The 25,370-nt window shown below is 44.6% G+C and overlaps 1 protein-coding gene across 4 annotated transcripts in view; it reads right to left on the bottom strand.

Annotated features, from left to right (window-relative positions):
- LOC109406001 (inactivation-no-after-potential D protein) overlaps positions 1-25,370 on the bottom strand; it is a 1,280,913-nt gene that overhangs the window by 287,159 nt on the left and 968,384 nt on the right. The gene's annotated exons all lie outside the window — the stretch shown is intronic.

Here is a 25,370-nt window from a genome sequence, read left to right as displayed (position 1 = left end):
ACATCGTCTGGGAGCTACAGAGGAGGTGGCGCGTGGACTCGGAGAATGGCTAGTCCAGATGCAGTACAAGAGGTGGTCCAGGGGTTCGGAGTCGGCTTCGTAGGTCATACCGGTGCCCTGCGGTCGAAATCGACCCTTACAACGATTAAGTGGCCGCGGAGAGGAAGTCCCGGTAGCGGTGCTGTCGTGGCGTCGGTCTACTGGGTTGGATCCGAGCCCGCGGTTGGAAAGGGGTCCCCGGCAAGGGTCGGGGTAGGTGAGATCCTGCTGTCTGCAACCTACGGGTGCATCTGATAGGGCCTGAAGGGTAGTGATACCCTTCCTTTGCGGGCAGGTCAGATCGGGTTGCACGTGGGCATCAGTTCTTGATGTCCGCTCAGCAGTAGGGCGCGGGCGGGGTTGACCCTGCCCGCCTTCCGAGGACAAAGGGAGTGGCGAGGACCACTCGGGAAACTGGCTAAGCGCCAGCATGCTACCGTGATGGACTCTCCAAAGCGAGTCATCGATGTTCGTTGCTGCAGGCTACGCAGCTAACCTTGTGGGTGCGATGTGCACTAGCCCCTCTCTGAAGCTATACCTTCTTGGTGGTTCCGGAGAGACGTAGGGTTTGGCGACCATAGGAATGGTTTAGTGGGTACGAGGAGAGAGTAGTCCTGGATTTTACTTTTGTTGTAGAAGACGGCCTGTCAGACCTACACTACCCTAACCTTCTGTTAGGGTGTCTGTTGAGCAGATTATCCCCCTATGGTTTAGAAGAAAAAAAAAAAAAAAAAAAACGACAATTGATTCAGACGAATGGAAAACCGGTAGGCTTTCAGAGCCGCCGACAGCACCACGGTCTTGGCTAGAGGCCGGCGGGGGTCCACACTAGAGCAATTCACGACACCGCTCGCAATGGGCTAAACTCCAGACCAGGGTCCACTCCGGACTAAGTGCCACGTTGCTTGGGCACGATTGTCCTGTTCAACGCGGATTAGACTCACTTTATTGCTCACTAAATTAATTGGTATTTAGGCTTACCTGAATTCAATCAACTATAAAACTCACAAACTATTTTTGTTCTTTGTCACACTATCTCGACAAATTTGGTTGCTAAATAAGGCATAAATTCAAATTAATAATATTTAAAAGCACTAGAAACGCGCGAAGACTTACTTCGAGTTTAGTTATATCAGAAGCACAGTTAAATAATCACTTGGCAAATAATAGTGTTACTCCAACAAAATGACCTTTTCACTCCGAAGCACTCCACTAATCTGATGAGGAATACGCGCGATAAATTGGTAAAAGCCTAAATTCAACTGCGCAATATCCTCCGATTGGCAGATCAAGGAGAGCGTAATTTTCCATTGGTGTTTTTATTTAGATACTAGGAATTTTCCACTGGTAGATTTATGGGACTCTCTACGACGCAATTTATTTGAATTTGTAATATTTCCGATCAATGCTTCTATTCGTTCCTAGGTGGCGCATGGGAAAATACTTTAATGCAAGCTGACAGCATTACTGACAGCATGTGGAAACTAAGAGCTATTGCCAGCAGATACGAACGGTTGGAGTAAAAACGTATTCTCAATGCGGTTCTAAATTATTTATTTATTTATTTATTTATTTATTCAATTCTTGTAACTTAAGGCTCTGCCTTTTTCAATGTTACATTGTGGGTATAATAGATAATTCTTAAAAAATTCTTAATAACTACCGTTCTCTTTTACTGATATCAACAAAAAAAAATACTATTGTAAATATGATCTAAGCTCATCTCGAAAGTGTGTGGTTGCCTCAATTGATTTTATATTATTTGGAAGACTATTAAAGCTCACAACACCTCTTACAAAGAATGACTGGCTATAATACGAAGAACTATGGTTAGGAATCCGGAAATTTCGCGTACGTGTACCTCTAAATGGTGTCAGTTTAGAAAAGAGGAAATCCGGAGTTTTTGTTTTAATGATTTTGAAAAGAGTCATACAGGACCTGAACTTGTAAAACTTGATAAAAGGACAACCAAAGAGGGAAGCCTGTAGATGAGAAACGTGGGAAAATCGGGAGAGATTGTAAACATATCTGACGCAAGCATTCAGAGCTACCCGTAATCTGTCTAGAGAACCAAATGTTGCATTCGTGTAAATAAAGTCTCCATACGTAAAATGAGGCATCAATAAGGTCTTGAAAAGGCGCTTCTTGGTTTCTATATCCAAGTGCCTCGTTGTAATGTTCAACCGCTTAAGAGAATAGTAAATCTTCGAACATTGAGAGTTAATATGTCCATCCCATTCTAGATTACTTTTGAAGACGACTCCCAAATTCACCATACGATCTACAAATTGAACCTGAACTCCATCAAATACCAAAGCAGGAATATTTGGAGGACATCTGAGTCTACTTAAAAGCATTGCATTCGTTTTTTGTGGATTTACTGGGAGTGAATTTTTCCGAGACCACTGCGTGATTTTGTTCAAATCGTGGTTTATTTTGTTGGCCATACTGCGAATATCAATTTCTCCGTTTGAACAAAGATAATCAGGTATCAGAAGGCCGGCTCCAGAGGCACGTTATCCTCCATTTGGGACATTTGTGCCATCGCCATACATATAAGCCTATTTCATCATTTACCTGAGGGACAAGGGATGGAATGGGATTAGGAAAGGGAAAGGTGATGAAATAGGAAGGGGTACCCTAGAAGAGGGAATGAACGCATAAGCGCAATGAGAGCTCATAGCCCATACCACAATGGGTTTATTAAGTGCCCTGAAAAGGACACTGTAAAACGCATAAGCGTAAAGAGAGCCTATAGCTCATTGGAGGTAGCTTGTGACATCATGCGACTTTCAATATGACATTGAAAGGCACGTCATCGAAAGCATCCTCAATATTCAAGAAATTACCGCCAAACCTACGTTTGAGCGAGTACTTTCTTGAAAACATATACAACTTTGTGTAAAAGAGTCACTGTAGACATCCCAAATTGGGAGGCATGTGAGTTCACATGAGTAGGCATGTCAGCCAGACGAACATCACAGATGTGATAATCGACAATGCGTTTCAAGCATTTCAGAAAGAACAAGGTAACCAGATAAATCTGAAACTCATTCCATCTTTATACAACGCAAGCACCCTTTCGGGGTAAAACTACAAAGTAAATTCACGCCATGAAAATACCCCATAGAAAACTACAAGAGTTCAAAATATGTTTGAAATACTCAAATCCCTCTGCAGAAAAATAGGACAAACCCCCATTTCCTCCTGAAGATTTGAATTAAGCAGAGCCTTTTAGGGCCCACTAAGTCGATTATACAGCTATAATTCTCAAGCGGAAGCTAGAGATTCGTAACTATACAAAAGAATGGTTTATCCGAAGATATTTTGAACTTGAAGAGATCAGAGTTCCATTCAGGAATACCTCTTGCAGTCCGCACAGACCGCAGAGGACAAGCTTCTTTCAAAGCAATAGTTATGGTATACCACAATGGAGGGCGTTGTAGGTACAAAACCACAATGAAACTCTCTTGGAGTAGCAATAGAAGCGAGTTATCCACAAAATGTGATCGCAACCAATTAGTACAGGCTTCCTAGTTCGTTGAGCAGGGACGCGTGAATACGCAAATTTTGCGAAGGAACACTCAAAAGTGCAAAGAAGGTCAAATGGAGACTCCTCATCTGACACATTCCAATCAGTCAACTCATGACAAATTCTGCTCATGCAGAGATTGGTTAGGTGCAATTCTATGTTAAGTTATCCATGAACTGTACTACCTAAGTAATCCATCAAACTGAAGCATCTCAAATTAATGTTTGAGCTAGGGTCTGGGACCATTTGGGCAGGAGCACCTATTTTGGGCACTTGCTGCTATAACTCAGTAAATTTCAAACCGATTGACTTGAATTTTTGAACATAGCTAGATACTGCGCCTTCCTGATCGTGTTTCAAAAATCAAGTCAATCGGTTCAAAATTGACTGAGTTTTAGCAGCAAGTGCCCAAAATAGGTGCTCCTGCCCAAATGGTCCCAGACCCTACTTCAGATGATGTAATCATCGTAGCAATAACTGCCAAATATCAACGAAAAATTGCTGAATACAAGAGCTTGCTTGAAGGCATCCATAAGGAAAGGTTGAAACATACTGTTAACGTTATTCTAAGATATAGCATGCTCGAGGCACGACACTTCATTTATAATTAAAGAAGCAAAACTGGGTTCACAAGGTGACCTATACAGAAGTTACCCTACGAAAATGAACTTTTTGTAGCAGAGCCACTTGGGCCACGCACGCTTTTGACGCTGAAAATTGATCTGAGGTTTCCTAGCCGTAGCCACTACCCAAACTAGACTGGATTACACTCTTCACAATCACAGCACCAAAAGGGAACATCAACGACAAACCAAATCGGTGTCAATTGATAAAACGCTAATGGCGAAAACGCATTAAGCGAAACCGTATAGGTAATAATGTAAGCTAATTTACAACATTTGAATAATCCCGCCCTTATTTAGCCTCAAATTTGAGACTTAAGAAGAGCAACTGTTTATCTCGGAGAAACACAAGGTCCACTGCACTATTGCTCCGGTTAGCGCAGTAAGGGCGTAATACTGTGGAGGCCCACAGGCTCCGTTTGTGGTTAGGTTTTTATTAGACCCCCCTAATCATTCATTCCTTGGCACGGTAAGCATAAAGCCGCATAACACCATGAATTAGGGGTCACCTGTTTAGTGGACTCATACCACTGGATCAGGTGGTCCGTAGTGTTATTCTTAGCCAATTGAAACAACCGCTACCGACACTACACAGCTATCTAGGCTGATCGGGAAAAGAAGTTAACATTGATGGCTAACTTCCGAACGAGCCCGAACTGCCCTAGTCTACTTAAAAGCATTGCATTCGTTTTTTGTGGATTTACTGGGAGTGAATTTTTCCGAGACCACTGCGTGATTTTGTTCAAATCGTGGTTTATTTTGTTGGCCATACTGCGAATATCAATTTCTCCGTTTGAACAAAGATAAACTTGTACGTCATCCGCGAATAGATAAACCGAGCAGAAATCAAGGACAGCGGGAAGATCATTAATGAAAAGCGAAAAAAGAAGCGGGCCAAGAACAGATCCTTGGGGAACGCCGGACCTGATAGGCTGAAACGAGGACATTATACCGTTGGCAAAAACCGCCTGAGATCTATTACACAGATAATTTTTAATAAGGTTTGCAGCTGAACTACTGAATCGAAAGATCGAGCTAAGTTTGTTAACAAGTTTCCTGTGGACAACACTATCGAAGGCTTTAGCAAAGTCAATCAAAAGTAAAAGCGCAACTCCATTTCCATCCACAGTACGAGCAACATCGTCGTGAACTCTCATAAGTGCAGAATCAGTACTATGACGCTTTCTGAACCCTGATTGGAAAGGGCTAAGAAAATTCATTCTGTCAATGAATTCGGATATCTGATCTCTTATCAAACTTTCAAAAACTTTAGATGTAGAACTGAGCAAACTTATAGGCCTTAGATTCGTAATAGCATCACTACCAAGCTTCTTTGGCAACGGAACGATTTTAGCACATTTCCAATCAGCAGGAAATTTTTCTGTGCTGATAATTCTGTTGAAAAGGTGTTCATAAAATGGAATAGCATATGATATGATAATTTTGAGGAATCTTAATGGAATATTGTCTAAGCCAATGGCATTTGATTTAATTGAAAAAATTGCATTGATTATTTCGTAACCATGTACTGCTCTGAATTCAAAACCAGGTGAAACCCCACGAACGCACAGTCCATCATCTTCATCAAGCGAAAAATTTGAACAGAAATAATTGTTAATAGCTTCCGGCGAATGCACACTAATCTCTGACACTGCTTGTTTATCAGACACACCCAAGCTTCTTACGTTGTTCCATAGCTGCTTCGACGGTAGATTAAGGTTGATTTTATTCCTCTCATATTCACATTTAGCTTTCGGATCTAGAAAATTGACACGATTCCTCAAGAGATGGTATTGAGCTTTGTGCTGTATTATCCATTTTCAAAATTTTCGGCCACCACTTCGGAGATGAGAGATATATTGTTGATGACTAAGACAGTAAAAGAGAACATACAACTTAAACTAATCATAATATCGATTACATGAAATGCTTCCTGCCAAATCTACACAAAAGAACCAGCATAAAAAAGAAAAACCTCATACCGTTCTAACAATTAGGAATTCCGAGATGTCAATTGCTGAAGACTGTGTATTGCTACTAGATCCCTAGACTCATCAAATCTTACAAAAACGACTCCATTACGCGTGGTAACACTCTGCAGATGGCCTAGCTTCTTTTGCTTAATAGCTTCAGCTCGAACGATTCTTGCCTGGTTTGTCAAATTTTCATTGATGTAGATTCGATTATCGCTAATTATGTGACATTCTAACATCGTTACACATTTGCTCGATGCGTTTAGTGTTCTTTGTTAAATTTACAAGACGCACAAGCATGAATATACATTTAGTCCATTAAAACAACGCTGAAGTCAATTATATGTGAATGTCGCGCCTGCTCTAACAGAAAATTACTGTTTTCAGCCTAATGCAACCGACCATTCGAATCAGACCAACGTCCAGCACCAAATTCTCTGTCACTATTGATTGATGCACCAAGTGAAAAGAAGAAGTTTTGACATCCGAGCGATGTGCCGTCGATGAGATCCTCGTCGCTGATTGGTCGATGGATGTAAACGGCAAACCGGTTGGATGTCAAAACTTTTTTTTATTTTCGCTTGGTGCATTAACCAATACTTACGTTCAAACAAAAGCACTCAGGTTGGGCTGTTCGGCTCAAAGGGGACCTCTTCAGAACCGCCCTTAACGGAGCGTTAAGAACTAGCAGTAAGTTACAATTTATTAGATTAAAAATAACAATAGTATTATTGACAAGCAACCTAGTCTACTGATTCAATACATTCGCTCCAATAAAACATACCATTTTAATGTTTGATAGGATTCCAAGCCTCTAGATAAATTTAAGAATACCGTATGAATATGAGTAAGGACTGTTCATTAAAGAAAGTGGACACCTGTTTTTCAATAGAAAATATGTATTTTCGAACAAATTCATAAGGGGCTGTCCATAAACCACGTGGTCATTTTTTTTGGGACTTTTCAACCCCCCCCCCCCCGCGTGGTCATTTGTCCATACAAAAGTTTTAATTTGTCCATACAAAATGATCATTGGCCAACCCCCCCCCCCCCCCATGATCACGTGGTTTATGGACAGCCCCTAAGTTTATTTATTATAAATTACAATCAACATACATGTGGCCGAATTTACGTGAGTTTGAACATTTACTTCGCTTTTCGGAAGAACGCTCGGACTTTCCTCTTGATACCTCCCATAAGATTCTGCACAACTTTCTCCGTAACTTTTCGTCGTGCCGCAGACCAAATTTTTTTGAAGCAATCAACAGAGCTTGCTTCTCTTCCATCTTTCTTAAGATGCCGCTCATAGGCGCCAACTTAGGGGGGGCAAACATGGTTTTGCCCCCCCAATAATTGACGATTTTTCGATTTTCCCATACAAAAAATCAGAAAAATCAGGCTTTGCCCCCCCCCCCCCCCCAATATTTTGGCCAAGTTGGCGCGTCTGATGCCGCTTAATTATTGTCCGGTATCTCACAACATGACGCTGTTAAGAAAAGTTTTGTGGGTTTTGCCATTTTTCGACAAAATTGACTTTTTCCGTCTTGAGCATCTCTAGTGTAGAAAAAGCGTAATAAGCGGATGCCAGATCCGCCTAAAACAAAAAAAATCCGTATGTTTTCGGTAGATGGGTAGAAGTCGTTGATTGATGCATTCCTTTCTGTTATTTTCACCGTTGATTGTTCCCGTTGTGAAATACGAAGAACTCTTTAAGCCACATGAACAATCGGCTTGCCACACCAAAATTTTTTTTCCCAAATTTTTCAGTTCTGATGTACCCTACATCATCCGGCACATCTGTCCCCTGCTTAGCGCTAAAAAATTGCGGTCCCGGAAGTGTATTAGTAAGCCAATTCTCGAAACGACAACTTTTTGGAACACCATTTGTGCAGAATTAATCTGCTAGTCGCAAAGCTAATACGACCTATCGCTCGAAATTTCTTGCTTTTTCCGTTTTCTTTGAGTGTGTTGCCGAAGTGAGCAATGTTTTTACACACTGAGCAAAAATTCACATTTTTTTTTGTTTAGTTTTAACTTTAAACTATTGGTAAACAGATGTGCACTTTCTTTAATGAACAGTCCTTAAAGCATACTCGTGAGTGAGTATGTGCATGTCAATAATCACGAGTGAGTGTGAATTGTACAGCGCTTACTCAAACATGAGTAATACTCACGGTGAGTTTAAGGTGTACTGCCCATACTCATGAGTGAGTTTGACTAGTTGTGTGAGTGCTCGCTCATTTCGCAACACTGCCCGGAGAGGGGACCCAATAACATGGAAGGAAAAAACGAAAGTAACAGCGGAAAGGTGGCGAATCCGTTCGCCAGAGGAGGATTGTTTAGGTCTCCGCCTCAGCAAACAGAAGGTGCAGAACCGCGGCAAGAAGCGGCTTCACAACAAAGTGCGGTACACTCGGAGCAGCAGCAGCTGCCGACGAATAGTGGATGGAGCGTGCCTCAACAACAGCCGAAGGTAGTAGCGTCGAAGAACTTGACGGATGGCCTGCACGAGTTCATCGACAAAAACCACAACGTGCACAAGGACATCAAGGACTTGGTGTTGAAGATTAGGAGGGCTCTCGGAGCTGCCGTGAAAGAATGGCACAGCGTGATGCAGAGAGCGGATGAGGCAGATAGCGCATTAGCAGCGACTAAACCCGCATTAGAGGTAGCTGAGCAGCAGCTTGGCAAAATTATCGACTTTGCGACAACTAAGTCGAATATAAGCAAGGACCTGTGCAAGAGCGTCTGTCGATGAGGCCAAGCAGGAGCACGCGGTCGCGTTGCTGGCTGCAGCAGCGGCGGAACCCGCAAAGGAGAAAGCGTCTAAGTTTACACAAACGGAGGCCTTCTCCTCCGCGGGTAGTCCGACGAGAGTGGAAGCGAATGCTCGTGACAAACGTGACAAACATTCGCAGAAGCGGGCGAGGCAGCCGTCAGGTGAGGGGCTGTCTGGCGGCGCCCGCAAGGCCAGGCGCATAATAACCCCGAAAGCCGGTGGTAATGCCGGAAAGTCGGACCCCAGCCAGGGTTCCCGGAAAGCTGGGAAGGGTCGGCCTGAAAAGGCTGGCCCGTCCCGGAACGATGGGAACAAGAGGTTGCGACCAATGGTGGGCCCTCAGCAGCCACAGAGCAGGGCGATCCAAGGAGAGGACCCTCCTTGGACAAAGGTAGAGCGGAAGAGGAAGAAGAAGGTGAATCCGCAGGTAGAAGTGCAGGACGCCAAGCCAAGGCGTAGGAAGGCAGGTGCCAGGCGCGAGAAAGGCGACGCTATCGTCATCAAGACCGAACAGTCTAAGTACTCGGACGTCTTGAAGACGATGCGAAGCGAAGCCAAGCTTGAGGGTCTTGGAGCCGACGTACGCAGTATTAGACGTACTCGTACGGGTGAAATGATCCTGGAGCTGAAGCGCCAGAAGGAACACAAGGGCGCCGCCTACAAGAGGCTGGCAGAAGAGGTCCTTGGTGAGGGTGTGCAGGTGAGGGCTCTGACACATGAGGCGACTCTGAAACTCAAAGACATTGACGAGATCACCGAAGTGGAAGAGCTCGTCACGGCACTGCGGCAACAGTGCGATGTCCAGGTGGCCGCCGCAGCCGTTAAGCTACGGAAAGGGACAGCAGGGACACAGATAGCCTTGGTTCAGCTACCTGTGGTGGATGTTAAAAAGTCCGTTAAAGTAGGAAGTATAAAGGTGGGCTGGTGTGTATGTCACCTGACATTCCACGAGCCACCAGAGGTTTGCTTCAGATGTCTGGAACAAGGACACAAGTCGTGGGACTGCAAAGGCCCCGGACAGGCGCAAACTGTGTAGGCGATGCGGCGCTGAAGGTCATAAGGCCCAAAGCTGCACGAGTCCGCCCATCTGCATGATCTGTACCGGGAAAACCTCGAAAAACAGACATACGATGGGTGGTCCAGGTAGCCCGCCTTTAAGAAAGCCGCAGTGAACAACAAATCACAGTGCAGGTAACGCAGCTGAACCTGAACCACTGCGATGCGGCTCAGCAACTGCTTTGTCAGGCGGTTTCTGAGTGGGAGACGGATATCGCCATCATTTCGGACCCATACCGAGTACCCGCCGGCAAAGGCAACTGGGCCTCGAATGGGACCAGGAAAATGGCGGCGATATGGACGACGGGTAAATACCTCGTGCAGGAGTTGGTGTCTACTACCTATGAGGGCTTCGTGGTCGCCAAAGTAAACGGGGTCTTCTTCTGTAGCTGTTATGCACCTCCGCGGTGGCCGATCGAGCGGTTCACGCAAATGCTGGACCGCTTAACGACCGTGCTAACAGGGCGAAGGCCGGTGGTAATAGCGGGTGACTTTAATGCCTGGGCTGTGGAATGGGGAAGCCGTTTCACGAACCAGCGGGGTCAGATCCTGCTAGAAACACTGGCCATCTTAGATGTCGACTTGGCTAACGTCGGCACCAAGAGTCCCTATAGTCGAAACGGAGCGGAGTCAATTGTTGACGTGACCTTTTGTAGTCCTGGCCTAACAAGTAGTCCGAACTGGAGAGTAGATGATGGCTACACTCACAGCGACCACCTGGCGGTTCGCTACAGTATCGACTACAACAACAGCAGACAGCGGATAGAAGAAGAGGCGGCTAGGCCAAGGCCAAGCCCTCGTAGGTGGAAGACATCATACTTCGACGAAGAGGTATTTAGGGAAGCGCTCCGCCGTGAGCGAAACTTAATTGGTTTAGACGGCGATGAGCTGGTAGCGGTGCTCTCACGTGGCGAGTCCACCCTAGAAATGGGAGGCCACCGGCTTACTGGTCGACCGACGCGATTGCGGACCTGCGCCGCGCCTGCCCACGGGCTAGGCGGCGGATGCAGCGAGCACGATCAGAGGAAGAGCGAAACAAACGGCGGGTGGTGTTCGCCGCTGCAAAAGCCGCGCTCAAGACCGAGATAAGAGCAAGCAAAAAGGCCTGCTTTGAGGGTCTCTGTCAGAGTGCCAATACGAACCCGTGGGGTGACGCCTACAGGATCGTTATGGCCAAGAGGAGAGGTGTGATGGCTCCTACAGAGCAATCTCCAGAGATGTTGGAGGGGATCATTGGAGGACTTTTTCCGCGTCATGATCCTAGTCCTTGGCGTTCTTTCGTAGGACAGCCGGGGACTGGGGCTGGCGATGAGGAGAGGGTCACCGATGTGGAACTTGCGGGGATAGCTAAGTCCCTTAGCGTAGGTAAGGCCCCAGGTCCGGACGGAGTTCCGAACCTGGCCTTAAAAGTAGCTATTGCAGAGGCTCCCGAGATATTCAGGTCTGCTATGCAGAAATGCCTGGACGAGGGAGTTTTCCCAGAAGCTTGGAAGAGGCAGAGCCTGGTACTATTGCCAAAGGCGGGGAAACCACCCGGAGACCCGTCGGCATATAGACCAATATGCTTGATTGACACGGCGGGGAAGGTGCTCGAAAAGATCATCCTCAATAGAATGTTGCGGTTCACCGAGGGCGAAAATGGTCTTTCGAGCAACCAGTATGGCTGCCGGAAGGGGAGGTCCACCGTAGACGCTATCTTGTCGGTTACAAAAACCGCCGAGAAAGCACTCGAGCCTAAGAGGAGGGGAATTCGCTTCTGCGGGGTAGTGACTCTGGATGTAAGGAATGCATTTAATAGCGCCAGTTGGGCTGCTATCGCCGATGCGCTCTTGCGTCTGGGGATACCGGAGTACTTGTACAAGATTCTCGGAAGCTACTTTCAGAATCGCGTACTAGTTTACGACACGGAGGTGGGTCGGAAGTGCTTTCACATAACCGCAGGAGTCCCGCAAGGTTTTATCCTGGGTCCGGTGTTATGGAATGTCATGTACGACGAGGTGTTGACGTTACAGTACCCAGTGGGAGTGGTGGTTGTCGGATTTGCCGACGATATTACGCTCGAAGTCTACGGTGAAACGATCGAGGAGGTGAAGTTGACTGCCAACCTCTCGATCAAGGTTGTGGAGGCGTGGATGCGGTCCAGGAAACTGGAGCTGGCTCACCACAAGACAGAGGTGACGGTTGTTAACAACATGCAATCGGCGCAGCAGACGGAGATCAGTGTAGGAGAGTGCACTATCATCTCTAAGCGCTCTGTCAAACACTTGGGCGTGATGATCGACGACAAGCTTACCTTCGGTAGCCACGTCGATTATGCCTGTAAAAGAGCCTCCACAGCTATTGCGGCACTGTCACGGATGATGTCCAATAGCTCTGCGGTGTACGCCAGTAAGCGCAAGCTTCTGGCTAGTGTTGCTACATCCATACTTAGGTATGGCGGACCGGCGTGGGGTACCGCGCTAAGTACTGAATGCTACCGACGGAAGCTGGAAAGTACTTACAGGCTTATGTGTCTGAGGGTTGCAAGCGCGTACCGTACCGTGTCACACGACGCTCTCTGTGTCATTACTGGTATGGTGCCTATCAGCATTCTTATCAGTGAGGACATGGAGTGCTTCGAAATGCGCGGCACAAGAGGCATACGCAAGACTGTCAGGATGGCCTCTATGGTCAAATGGCAGCGCGCGTGTGACAGTTCCACCAAAGGAAGGTGGACCCATAGGTTGATACCGAGGGTAGATAGTTGGATTAATAGGCGCCATGGGGAAGTTACATTCCACCTGACACAGGTCCTTACAGGTCATGGTTGCCTCCGACAGTATCTACACCGTTTCGGGCATGCGGATTCTCCCGAATGCCCAGTGTGCAATGGTTTAGAGGAAACGGCGGAACACGTTTTGTTCGTGTGCCCGCGTTTTCGCACAATGCGTGACCGCATGCTTGCCACATGCGGGGAGGACACAACTCCGGACAACTTGGTCCAGAGAATGTGTAGGGATGAGTTTAGCTGGAATGCCGTTTCAACGGCTATCACCCATATCGTCTGGGAGCTACAGAGGTGGTGGCGCGTGGACCTTGAGAATGGCTAGTCCAGATGCAGTACAAGAGGTGGTCCAGGGGTTCGAAGTCGGCTTCGTAGGTCATACCGGTGCTCTGCGGTCGAGATCGACCTTAACAGCGATTAAGTGGCCGCGGAGAGGAAGTCCCGGTAGCGGTGCTGTCGTGGCGTCAGTCTACTGGGCTGGATCCGAGCCCGCGGTTGGAAAGGGGTCCCCGGCAAGGGTCGGGGTAGGTGAGACCCTGCTGTCTGCAACCTACGGATGCATCTGATAGGGCCTGAAGGGTAGTGATACCCTTCCTTACGGGCAGGTCAGATCGGGTTGCATGTGGGCATCAGTTCTTGATGTCTGCTCAGAAGGGCGCGGGCGGGGTTGCCCCTGCCCGCCTTCCGAGGACAAAGGGAGTGGCGAGGACCACTCTGGAAACTGGCTAAGCGCCAGCATGCTATCGTGATGGACTCTCCAGAGCGAGTCATCGATGTTCTTTGCTGCTAGGCTACGGCAGCTAACCTTGAGGGTGCGATATGCACTAGCCCCTCTCTGAAGCAATACCTTCTTGGTGGTTCCGGAGAGACGTAGGGTTTGGCGACCATAGGAATGTGTTTTAGTGGGTCGAGGAGAGAGTAGTCCAGGCTTTTACTGGCGTTGTAGTAGATGGCCTTAACCCCACACTACCCTAACCTTCCTGTTAGGGTGTCTGATGAGCAGATTTATCCCCCTATGGTTTAAAAGGAAAAAAAAAACCGATCTTGCAGCAGCTACGCAGTGGCAGCAGCAACGAGCCATGGTCGAAAATATGGAGACGCCGAAGAACCATCGGAATACTCGCTCGAAGAAAAGAGACAGAGATACGCCAGGAGAAGAGGAAGTCCCGAAGAAACAAAGAAGTGAACGGGAGCGCGCCAGCTATCGGAGAGATGATGGATGGCGCACTGTGGAGAGCCAGCAGGCAAAGAAGAAGAAGCGAAAGGAGAAGGAAGAACAGAAAAAGGAAGAAAAGAAGAAGGAACAGGATAAGACATAAAATCGCCGGCCCCCTAGGCAGAGGGAGAAGTGTGATGCACTGATCGTCGAGGCGAAGGACAAGACGACGTACGCTGCGCTCCTCAGGAAAGTGAGGGAGGACCCGAAGCTAAAAGAGTTGGGTGAAAACGTGGTTAAAACCAGGTGCACCCAGAAAGGAGAGATGCTGTTCGAGCTTGTGGTAACCGCGTCTGGCCAGCTCGAGTGTGTATATAAGACTGACTATTCTGCTGTTGTGCTGCGCAGAGTGTGTAGGCTACTGTGACTCCACACAGGTGCATGCATGCGCGAGAGTGCATTGTATAAAGGTGGACGAGTAAGACACTCGTCACCACATCCCCCTTTCTATAATCTGAATATGTACTTTGGCTTAGAGTTTTCTAAGGTCCGTCTAATCCTTGGAACCGTCGAGTATGAATTCGTCTAAATGCCATATGAAATATTTACCAATTTAATGTAGTGATTTGATGTCGCACAATTGATGACTCACATTCCATGAATAAACTACAACTACTGGTACTCCGTGGAACTCCAATGCCTTGATCGGAACGCCACCATCATTCAGACAATCGCGATGCTGTTGCAAAACTAACACTTTCAAATTTCATCAGACCTGCTCAATGCTAGTTATTCTAATACCTGCTCCGTCTCTCCCTCCTTACAATAAATGTGTCCTCTTATCAAAGATGCAATCGACCGCCCTCCTCTCCTCTTCTTGGCGTAACGTCCTCATTGGGACAAAGCCTGCTTCTCAGCTTAGTGTTCTATGAGCACTTCCACAGTTATTAACTGAGAGCTTCCTCTGCCAATGACCATTTTGCATGTGTATATCGTGTGGCAGGCACGAAGATACTCTATGCCCAAGGAAGTCAAGGAAAAGATCCTGGACCGACCGGGAATCGAACCCGTCACCCTCAGCATGGTCATGCTGAATACCCGTGCGTTTACCGCCTCGGCTATATGGGCCCTTAATCGACCGCCCGTTTTCCACATTTTAAAAGTATGACTCTCTCCTGTCCAAACAGTCTTACAAATGGTAACGGCAAACAACCATGACCATAAAAGTTTTTTTTTTCTTTAACGGTTGCTCCTCTCACTCCTCATAGGTTCACTATGCATTAACACACGCATATTATTTTTTTTTTTTTAACAACTCCGCAGCATCTCCGATGCTCTTCGTAACACACATTCTCGCAGCAGAACCAATCCAATAACTGACCTTTCGCCGATTACTCTAGTCTTGCTTTACTGGATTCGTTCCTCAAAACATTCTCAAGATACGGATAGTCACTCTTGTGAATTTAATTACCACCCTCTTCAAGGGATTCCTGAAATCGAATCCATTATTGCTTGTACACCCTTAGTGATTTTAATCACAGAAACACGCTTCCAGTGAATTTAATCACAAGTCCTCAAATTGTTGCACCAACCTAAGCTTGAAGGACAGATATCTCTCCTCCTCCTGGCATAACGCATGCTTTTTATTCTAGTGCTTGACCACCTCCACATTAACTGAGATCTCCCACTGCCAATGACAATCTTGCAACTATATACGAAGACACGCCACGGTTAAGTAATGCAAGGAAACCACCATTATGTCTTGTCGAACACTAGCTTATCCACTGCTTCTGCCACAGGGCAAATGCAACTAGTCACGCTCATAAAAGGGTGCTGCCTGTACTCTGTTTGGTACAACCACAATGTAACAATACTGCGCAAAAAAAAAAACAAACAGGCACATTACATTAATAAGGTTGTAAGCTGACAGCTCCCAGGGCAGAACTCACTTTGTGTGATCACATTCCTGATCAGACCGCTGCCAATTGATTTCTAAATCACAGATCCCTTTCAACGACTGAAAACATCTACGCAACAATCCTCAAATGTTATAAAATGGATATTATCGTTTGAGTTCGATAGTCTGACTAAAGATCTGCTCCAAATGAAAAGAAGATAAAAATAATGTGATTTACGCGTCATGTAAGCTTCATTTTAGTCATGTAAACCTAATGTTATGATGGTTTACATGATATATCATGTAAATTTGTGTTATATGTCATGTAAACTCTCAGAGTCATGCTGAACTACATGACATATAATGGAAGTTTACATGCTATTGCATGAACTTTACATGATCTGTCATGTAAACTTTTATGATATCCCTCGCTCCAATTATGTGCATCATATGGCACAGATTGTTGCACACTTTTTTCGATCTGCGAAGAGTATTCATGATGACCAAGATCCGCATAACATTCAGTGGTGTAGCCTTAGATTCCAGTCAATCCACTTCACTCCACAAAATCTCATTCTAACCTATGCATTTGTCAAGCAGAAGCCCTTACTCCAACAATAAAGAGGTGAACCTGGATCATCGCATCTCAAAAGTCATGGTGTCAGTCTATATCAAAATAAGCGTACTCGGACTGTATTTGGTATATATATGTATATCAAATGTATATCCGTTTGGATCCACTCCAACAAACAGAATTGCTGTTCAATAGATGAATAAACCTTTGGAATGGAACTGTTCATTCCTTTCCTCGCTCCGCCGCTCCAACGAAGCAGTTAGACAACGTTAGGTTAGACAACGCAACACAAAAAACAATTAATACACAAAACTCTGTCCGACTACCACTTCCAACGTAGCAAAGGACCAACACAGCGCTGATTTAATTGCCAGAGGTCGCTTGATGGAATGATAATTCTGATAAAACCCTCTAGCTCGAAAGCACAACCACAAATCCAATCCAAGACATGATGCCAGCCAGGTCAATTACACACAACCATTTTTCTTCTTCTGACGCTGGGACACCCATTGGAACGGAGCCTGTCTATTTGCCAAGTGTTCCATGAGCTATCCCGGTATCCACCAACGGTTGGTCATCTGTTCCGATTGGTCTGTTTTTCCTTTTTGCACTCATGTAGCAGATATCAAGAAAAATTGTATGACGCAGGGGAGTGAAAAAAATGCAATTTGAAAAGATCTTCTACAGGACCAGGATTCGAGCCACGGCTCTCTCGGCAGTATCTCACAGCCTCTCACCAGCCTCATTGATTATGTGTGCTCCCTCCATGTATTCTCAGTGAACTCAAACACCTCTGTTCTACTCTTGTTCAATACATTTTCTTTCTCCTTCCGCATCAGTCAGTTGGTGAATTTAATCTCAGTTTGTCCGATGAGCTCTCTTAGTTACCCAATTAGCGAATTTCTCCAGATTGTTGATGAATTAAATCACATGACTATTGCCTTACCATGGTTTTTCAGTGAATTCAATCACAACATCCTCATGCTCTCAGTCAATTCAATCACAGTCCCCTCAATGCGTGTTTCCATTGTCATACTCACGTCCCTCTCATTATCGTATTAGTGAATTTAATCACGTATCTTCCTGTGGTTTCCAAGTGAATTCAATCACAAATACTTTCCATATGTGTTCAGTGAATCCAAACACAACATCCTTTTGTCATGACCAGAGGGAATGTTTCTTCACCAGACCAGAGGGAATGTTTCTTCACAAGGGAATGTTGTATGTATTTCTAGTCTGAATCTAATCACAACCAACCGCATCCTGCACAATTTATTAACGATCAAAATATTGGAGTACATAACACGGACTAGATCCGAAACGTGAAAAAAAATCCCCCGAAATATTGCGATTACTTGATGAGGTCTTTTGACATCCGTTGATGTAATGAACCTCGCCATGAGGCTAGCAACTTAGAATAAACTGAATGAACAATCGCTGTGCGCTTGAACTACAACTGTAAATTATAGACTTTCTGGGGCATCTGTTGAATGTAGTTCAAAATTTATAGGGCTATGCAACTTTGCAAGTATTTTTTTTTAGATTGGTTACGATTGTCTCGAAGTCTTGACTTGTTTTTTTTTGAGTAAAAATAATTATCTATCAAATGTGTGGATTGATAACTAGAATGCACCATCCGAAACATACAGAAAGCTTTAAACAGCACATTTGAAATAAAAATAATAATAATTATTATTATTATTTTTTAATTAAATAACGTAACATCTGTGGAAAGTATGCATACTAATAAATGGATTGTTAAATAAACTCCGATTCACAAGAAACTCATTCTTAATGAAATGTGCTACGCACAATAATTGCTATTTTTCATAAATAAGCGACCTGAGCGTACCTGAGAGTACATATACAGAAAAAGGTTGTGGAAATGTCGATGTCTTTGAACTGTGGGGAGAACAACACGATACAATAGCTGCTGGAAACTTGAAGAAGAGTCCTGGCATTTTTTAATAATATAGCAGCACTCCTGGTGAATGTACTCATATAACAAAAATCTCAATAATACCAATAGTGAATTCAATCACAATATTTCAACATACTTTACATTTGTCGTTAGTGATTTTAATCACGATGTCTTCAAAATTTCTGGTGAAATTATGTGAATTCACAAAATTAGACTTCGTCCGATTCCACCTTTCTTTCATGTTGGATACGAGACCACGAGATAACATTTCATTCGTCATAAAGCTCAACAATTCCTAAATTCAGTTTCATTAACCAATATCTCAACGGAACACCGTATGCATTCAAAACACTCGTTTTCTCCTACCATTGCTACAGATTCAATCATATTAAAGTACCTACATACCTTTCAGTACAAATCCGCACACATCCTTCGTCGCGCCAGTGCATCTGGAGCAACGCCGTCGCTACAATCAATACTCACTGTTCTAAACATCACCGCATTTTGCAGTAATTCCATTTTTCAAATCTTCATCCAACAGACACAGACACACGTTGCACGATCTACCTTGCGACCCAGCACATTCACTGCTAAACAATGATCTCGCCTGCCGCGCGCGTGGAACAATGGCTCAAGGTCATCACTTTTTTTTTCCTGCGCCCACGCTACAAGCGGCGTCACGTCGTCGCTTTCATTTTTTTCGTCACTTGTTTGAAAACTCTGCTGGAGAATCAAAACTTTTCACATTACATATTACTCTTCTTTCTTCAGTTTTCACGAATAAAATCTATTCTTTTTTTTTCTTCCACGATCTATTTGCATTTTTCATTAATAAATATATCATCATTTTCTCTTGTATGAAGCTTAATCATTTTCTCTTGTATGAAGCTTAATTCGATCTCGTGAGGGTGTTCTATTCGCTTCGTCGGGATTTCGACCGTTGGCATCTCCAGACTGGGATCGCCTTCTTGGGTTTCTGGAATAAATTCTCTAGGGATTTCTGGGGTCAGCTGGAAACAAATGTGGCCTTCATCATTTCCAAAGTAGTCTTCGATATAATTCAGACAAAGATTTGTGCTGGTGATTGGGTTTTTTGATTCCTCCACAGACGACTGAGCGACCAATTCAAAATTAAAGGCCGTTAAGAAATCGATTCCTAGAATTAGAGTTTTGCAGATTTCCGGGACCACGAGAGTAGGAATTACTTTCGTGAGCTCTTGATATTTGTATGGGATGTTTACGTATCCCAAACAGCTGTATGGAGTCCGATCCGCTGTAAAAATCTTCAAGTCACAATGCTGAACCTTTAATCCAAGGCGCTTGATGAGATTCGTCGAGCTTATAATTGACACGCTGGCTCCGGTGTCTGCGAGCCCTTCGACTTGTGTGTCGAGGATCGAAACAATTAGGTGGGGACAACGTCGAAATCTGGTCTTTATCAGGAAGGTTTGATTGAATCTGGAAAACGGGGAATGGGGAACCTTTTTGTCCGATTAGGCAGGAGCTCGGTTCCCGAAAATCTTCTCCTTTAATAGTTTTTGGACTTGGACTCGAACGCAGAACGCAGATCATGCTGCTGTGGGCATCTGAACGCAGTCGTATCAGGATGACCACACATGTGACAGAAGATGCCTTTCTTTTGATCGCATTCCCTCCACAGATGACCGGATTTTCTGCAGTTCCAGCAAAGAGATTGGGTTCGGCCTTCGGTTGCCCGAATATTCGACGTTGATGGGTCCTTGGGATTCCTACGCGCCTGAAGCGCAGCTACCTCCAGTTCATCGGTCAGGTCCTCTGCATTCGCGGCTTCCTTCTCATCCACGAAGATCTCATTAACCAACGGCGTTTTAGTTGGACCACGAGGATGATACAAGTTTCCCTCCAACGCGTCAAATCTGTAGCACAGTTGTGCCAAGTGTTCCAATGACGAAATCTCCTCTAATGCTAGTCGCCGTTTGTAGGACATCTTCATGTTCTCTACCACAATGTCGAATTTCTCCTCATCGGAAATCCTTTTGTTCATCCGCTGAGACAGATTTTCAATGTCCGTGAGGAACGCACTGAACAGCTCGTTAGGACGTTGTTTTCGATTTCGCAGATCTTCCCGAATGAATCGATCCCTATTCGGGTTGTCATATCTCATGCGCAAGTAATACAACAAGGTATCCAACGAATTGAACTTAGGCTCATAGGCAGAATACCAGACATAAGCGTCTTCTTTGAAGAGGAGGTGTGCATGGGTTCTCAAGTCTTCCTTGGAAATTTGATACGAACGACTCAAAAGTTCAATTTGTCGCAAAAAGTCAATCACAGGGGTCGGATTTGCGTCACCCGCAAACTTGGGCCATTTTTCCATAATGTTGCAAGTTTGGTGCGGCAATCTACCCCGTCTCATCTGGTATTGGGTTCCTTCCTCATTTATCGGTTAAACATTTGGTGAAACATTCAATGGGTAATTCATACGCAAACGGGGTTCGGGGAGTTGACCTCGAACAGTTGGTCCGATGGGAGATCGAGGATATCCCGGATTGACAAAACTGGGCCACGAGTTTCGTAGAATCTCCCTGAACGCTTGAGGGGTCTCATCATTCATTGAACTTCCCCTATTTTCAGATTGTACACCAGACATATCCGTGTTTCGCATCTGCAAGGGTGCTGGCAACCCAAGTAGATCCTGGGCTCTATCAGGAGTTCGGGACGCACCAGGAACTCCGGAGTCACGTAATCCTATCCCTACGATTTCTTGAGCCAAGTGGTTCATGGTCGTGTCTGGAACAATGGGACGATTCGGATGGCCAGTGAAGAGTTGACGAACGTAAGTCTGCACATAGTTTTGAATTTCCGACACGTGTACATAGTTCTGCAACGTTTCCCTCTAATTTCCAGGTTCTTGACGACAGGTTTGGGCGGTTTCTTCCGTTCGCCCCGGAATGTACTGCGTAGAGACACCACTTTCCCCGTTGGATACACGAAAATATCCACTCTGGAATGCAATAGCATCGGTTTGAACCGCACCTAACATTTGGTGACCTTGGTTTGAAGATAACGGCTGAGAGTCGAACGTAGAACGTGACATTGTCGGCCCTCCATTGGTAGTCGAGATTCCCGAAAAAAAAAATTGGCTGCACTGTGGAATTTAGTAGCGGAACAGCGTCGTCTCGAGGCAGCAAAAACGATCCATTCAGCGTCTGATTTCGCGGTTCGCGTAGACCAGTGTCACCTGCAGGGCCTTGTGTTTCCGGATGATCGCCATTCCAAAATGGATTGGTACTATTCTGCCGTGTGGTCGCCGCTCTCGGACCGGAAAATCCTGTCAAATCCACCGGCAACATCTGCGAGGTCTCGGGATGACCCTCTTCCACTCTCTCCAACCGGGCACTGGACGGAACTGCACGGAAAGGAAGTGGAAATCCTTCCATCGAAAGCTGCATTCTTGCTGCGCGGTCCAATTCAGTCTGCAGGTTATTTTGCGCTGGAAAGCGACTGTCCAAAGACAACCGGTCGGGACCCGATCGGCCATCGGAAGCACCCATCATCATTTCGTCCCCTTAATGCTAGAACTAGGTAACTCGAAATTTGACGTTTTTGAGTTGAATATACCATTATATCGAGCTTTTTGAGCTCTATAATATATCCAAAGACCAATGAAATACGATTATAAACGACGAAAATATTCACCAATTTCAAAACTAGGTATCTCAGTGTAGAATACAAGAACTGAGTGCTATAACTAGGTAACTAAGAAAATCATATCGATTTTCAACCGCACAGGTTAAAAGTTATCGGACGCTTGAACGTGGAAATGTTACTACCCAGGTAACCACTAAGCATTTGAATAAGCCGTGTATCAGCCCGTATTATGCATTTAAACTGCTTGCTGCCCTACATAAGCAGTCTGAAAGCATAACTGCCTTGAGTTAGCATAAGCTGTGCTGCTCAAAAGCTTTTGGCTGTTAATTGGCATTTCAACTGCTTGAAGTGTTTTCACTTGGGAGCAATCCGAATGCTTTTCAACTGCTCTTTAAATGCTAGGAGCAAAAAGGTTGGGAGATATGTTACGCATTTGGCAACCCATACTGCCTCTCTCTTACAGAGCCTATGTTTCTATTTACAAATTTGTGCATCTTATTTGTTTCTTCATTTCCCCTTACTCATCCAAAAGCACCAAAGAAAACATTACTGCAGCTGGACTGGATTGGGGACTTGCCCATCAAAAAATCACCAAGTATTTATCATTTCGTCGGAAAATGTGTGCCGAATAGGTGGATGCTTTGGTGGATCATAGGATTGTTTGAAAGAGGGAAGAAAGAATCATATTCCACAGACATTTAAAAGAAGGGATCATAATGTTCTACCACAATGAAATATCTCAATGAAAACAAGTTTTGGATGTTGAATCTGAAGCTGTTATCGAATCATTCTTTATATTGGCGATTAATTCAACGCACGCCACCGGAACAGCTTTAGCATCGTGGATCAAAAGCAACAGAATCAGAAGCAGATATGATTCATCAATCTCCGGATCGTAAGTTCAAACCTACATCACTACAAAAATCAGCAAAAAAGTACCACCTACCACCGGCTGGAATATGGAAGGACGATGAAGCGGGGAAGCAGGCTTGAGAGAACCAGTAGCAGACGTCAATCTATTTTCGTTTATTTTTTTTTTTTTTGCTCTACGAGTCGTTACGCTTCTTTGAGATTTTGCCACGACGTTCCTGAAGGGATAGCACTAAGACAGCCCGTTATTTTGCCAAAACCTGCTGTGAGGTAGCACTATAGGCGCATATACGGCTAATTAGCATTAAACGCCTTGTCGTAAAGGCTACTATAATGCTGAAGGAATGCTATTTTAAATGCTTACTGGTTACTTGGGTAGTCATTCTTTTGTTAGTAGATTGAAAATCTATAACTGTTTTTCATTTTAGGCCTAAAAACTTAAAACATTTTACTTGTAGTGATTTAGCTAAAACTGTGATTATTCGTAGACGATTATTTTATGAACATTTTGAGGTACCATGTGGTGATATAGCAAGCATCCTAGCAAATTCAGTAATTACACGTCAATTTCAATCTGTTAACCCTTTCAAATTTGCATACTGCAACAAGAAAACTAAAAAGAATGATATCAATAGTGGTAAAAACTAGGTATCTCAGAACATTCCCTTCATTATTTATGTTGCATTTTGAGTGCTATAACTAGGTAACTGAACAATTTTTCAACCATTTATTGTTTAATTTAAAGGTTTAGACCAAAATAGTTCAAAACTTTTTCTTGTAGCAGAAAGACTAGAAGCTGAATAAGCAATCAATGCTAAAAAATAATTATTTTAAAGGCTCCATACCTTTGGAACAACTGCATGAAAAATTGTAAAATTTTCAAAGTCGTTTTTCTCGAAACTATGATTTTCGAGTTACCTAGTTCTAGCATTAATGGGACGATTTGGTCTACCCATATGATCCGCGGCGTGCGAGAGGGGTTCAATCCACCAACTGCACCCTCCAACGAATCGACATAATCCGAACCCGGTGGTGTGACCAGCGTTCTTTGCGAATTCGCGGTACGGTTTACATTTGCAATGTCGTCTAGGCGGTAGTTCGCATTAGCCATTATGCTTCACGTAGATTGCAAAATCAAATTCACTTCAAATTGCACTTAAATATCGCTTCACTTATACACACTAATAAAAATAGTAGGACGCGGAGACACACGAAATAGAAAAGAATATGCAAAAAAAAAACGATTGTTTTTAAAAAATACCGAATTCAATGAAAACTATAATCGAAATTAAACTAAAACGAATTCACCGATTTCCGAAACTGTAATCCTAACTTACTACTAGATTTTCTCAACGAATTCCAACAAATTTTAATCCTAGGTTAAATTCCGATTTGATTCTTATTCAATTCAACAAACTCTATTATACTAAAAAATTTCAAACTAAATCAAATATTTACAAAAATTACAAAAACGTCAAGGCACTATTATCAGGCCCCACGTTGGGCGCCAAAATGTAACGCTCCGTTCTGTCTCAAAGCAAACGGCTTATGCGCCACCTCCAAAAGAAGGACCGATACTCAGTCAGATTAGCCCGGAAAGAGACTGCCTCCTCAGGGCAGGTAACTCAGTTCACCAGAATCGAATGTTCACTTTTAAACCCAATCGCCGTAGGCAATCAAATAAATCTACTAAACTCAATTTCAATCCCCAAAAATGCAAATAAAAAAACCCTAAATGATCCGTCAAACGTGGAGTTGTCGAGCCAAAATTAACCTAAAACCAATTGAATTAAGAATTTCAAGTTTTATTGCGTGACGCGAAAAAACAGTGGAATGTTGGAACTAACTAAAAGTAATTTATTCGAACTATTTCAAAAATTCGATCGCGAAGCAAATTCACCAAATTTATTGAGAGGTTATTGGCTTACGAGAAGGAAAACCTTATTTAAATTTAGTTTTATTTAAATTCACGAAAGCCTATTTCCCTAGGGTGACGTCACGCTTGTCTAACTGTTACGGTTTGGCTAGTTTGTTTCTTCAAAGTGAGCAAATGTATCAGATCTGACCTTCTGTTTCCTGAGATCCCACGTCGGATGACCTACGAAGGCAATTTCCGGTCGTCCACGCTACCGCACACCTCGATCTCAAACGCCTCGTTGGTCGTCACCAACGAGTGTCGGCTTCGGGCACTAACTCGTCTTCACCCTATGCTCGCGTGTCTCGCGCGCCGGCGTCGGGGTAGATGCGTCCCCGTGTTGCGTGGAGTGAATGGCCGTCGGCTAATGTTGCGAGGCCTTCGCCGAGCGACTTCTGGACGGGCGATGACACTTCGGCTTACGGATGATGTTGCACGACAATTGATACTTCGACGAAGGGGTATTTAGGGAGGCGCTCCGCCGTGAGCGAAACTTAATCGGTTTAGACGGCGACGAGCTGGTAGCGGTGCTCTCACGTGCGTGTGATGCGACCATGCCTAGGCGAGTCCACCCTAGAAATGGGAGGCCACCGGCTTACTGGTGGACTGACGCGATTGCGGACCTGCGCCGCGCCTGCCTA

Source organism: Aedes albopictus, chromosome 2, assembly GCF_035046485.1.
Source record: "Aedes albopictus strain Foshan chromosome 2, AalbF5, whole genome shotgun sequence".
Lineage (NCBI taxonomy): Eukaryota > Metazoa > Arthropoda > Insecta > Diptera > Culicidae > Aedes > Aedes albopictus.
This window is presented reverse-complemented; position numbering and strand designations above follow the sequence as displayed.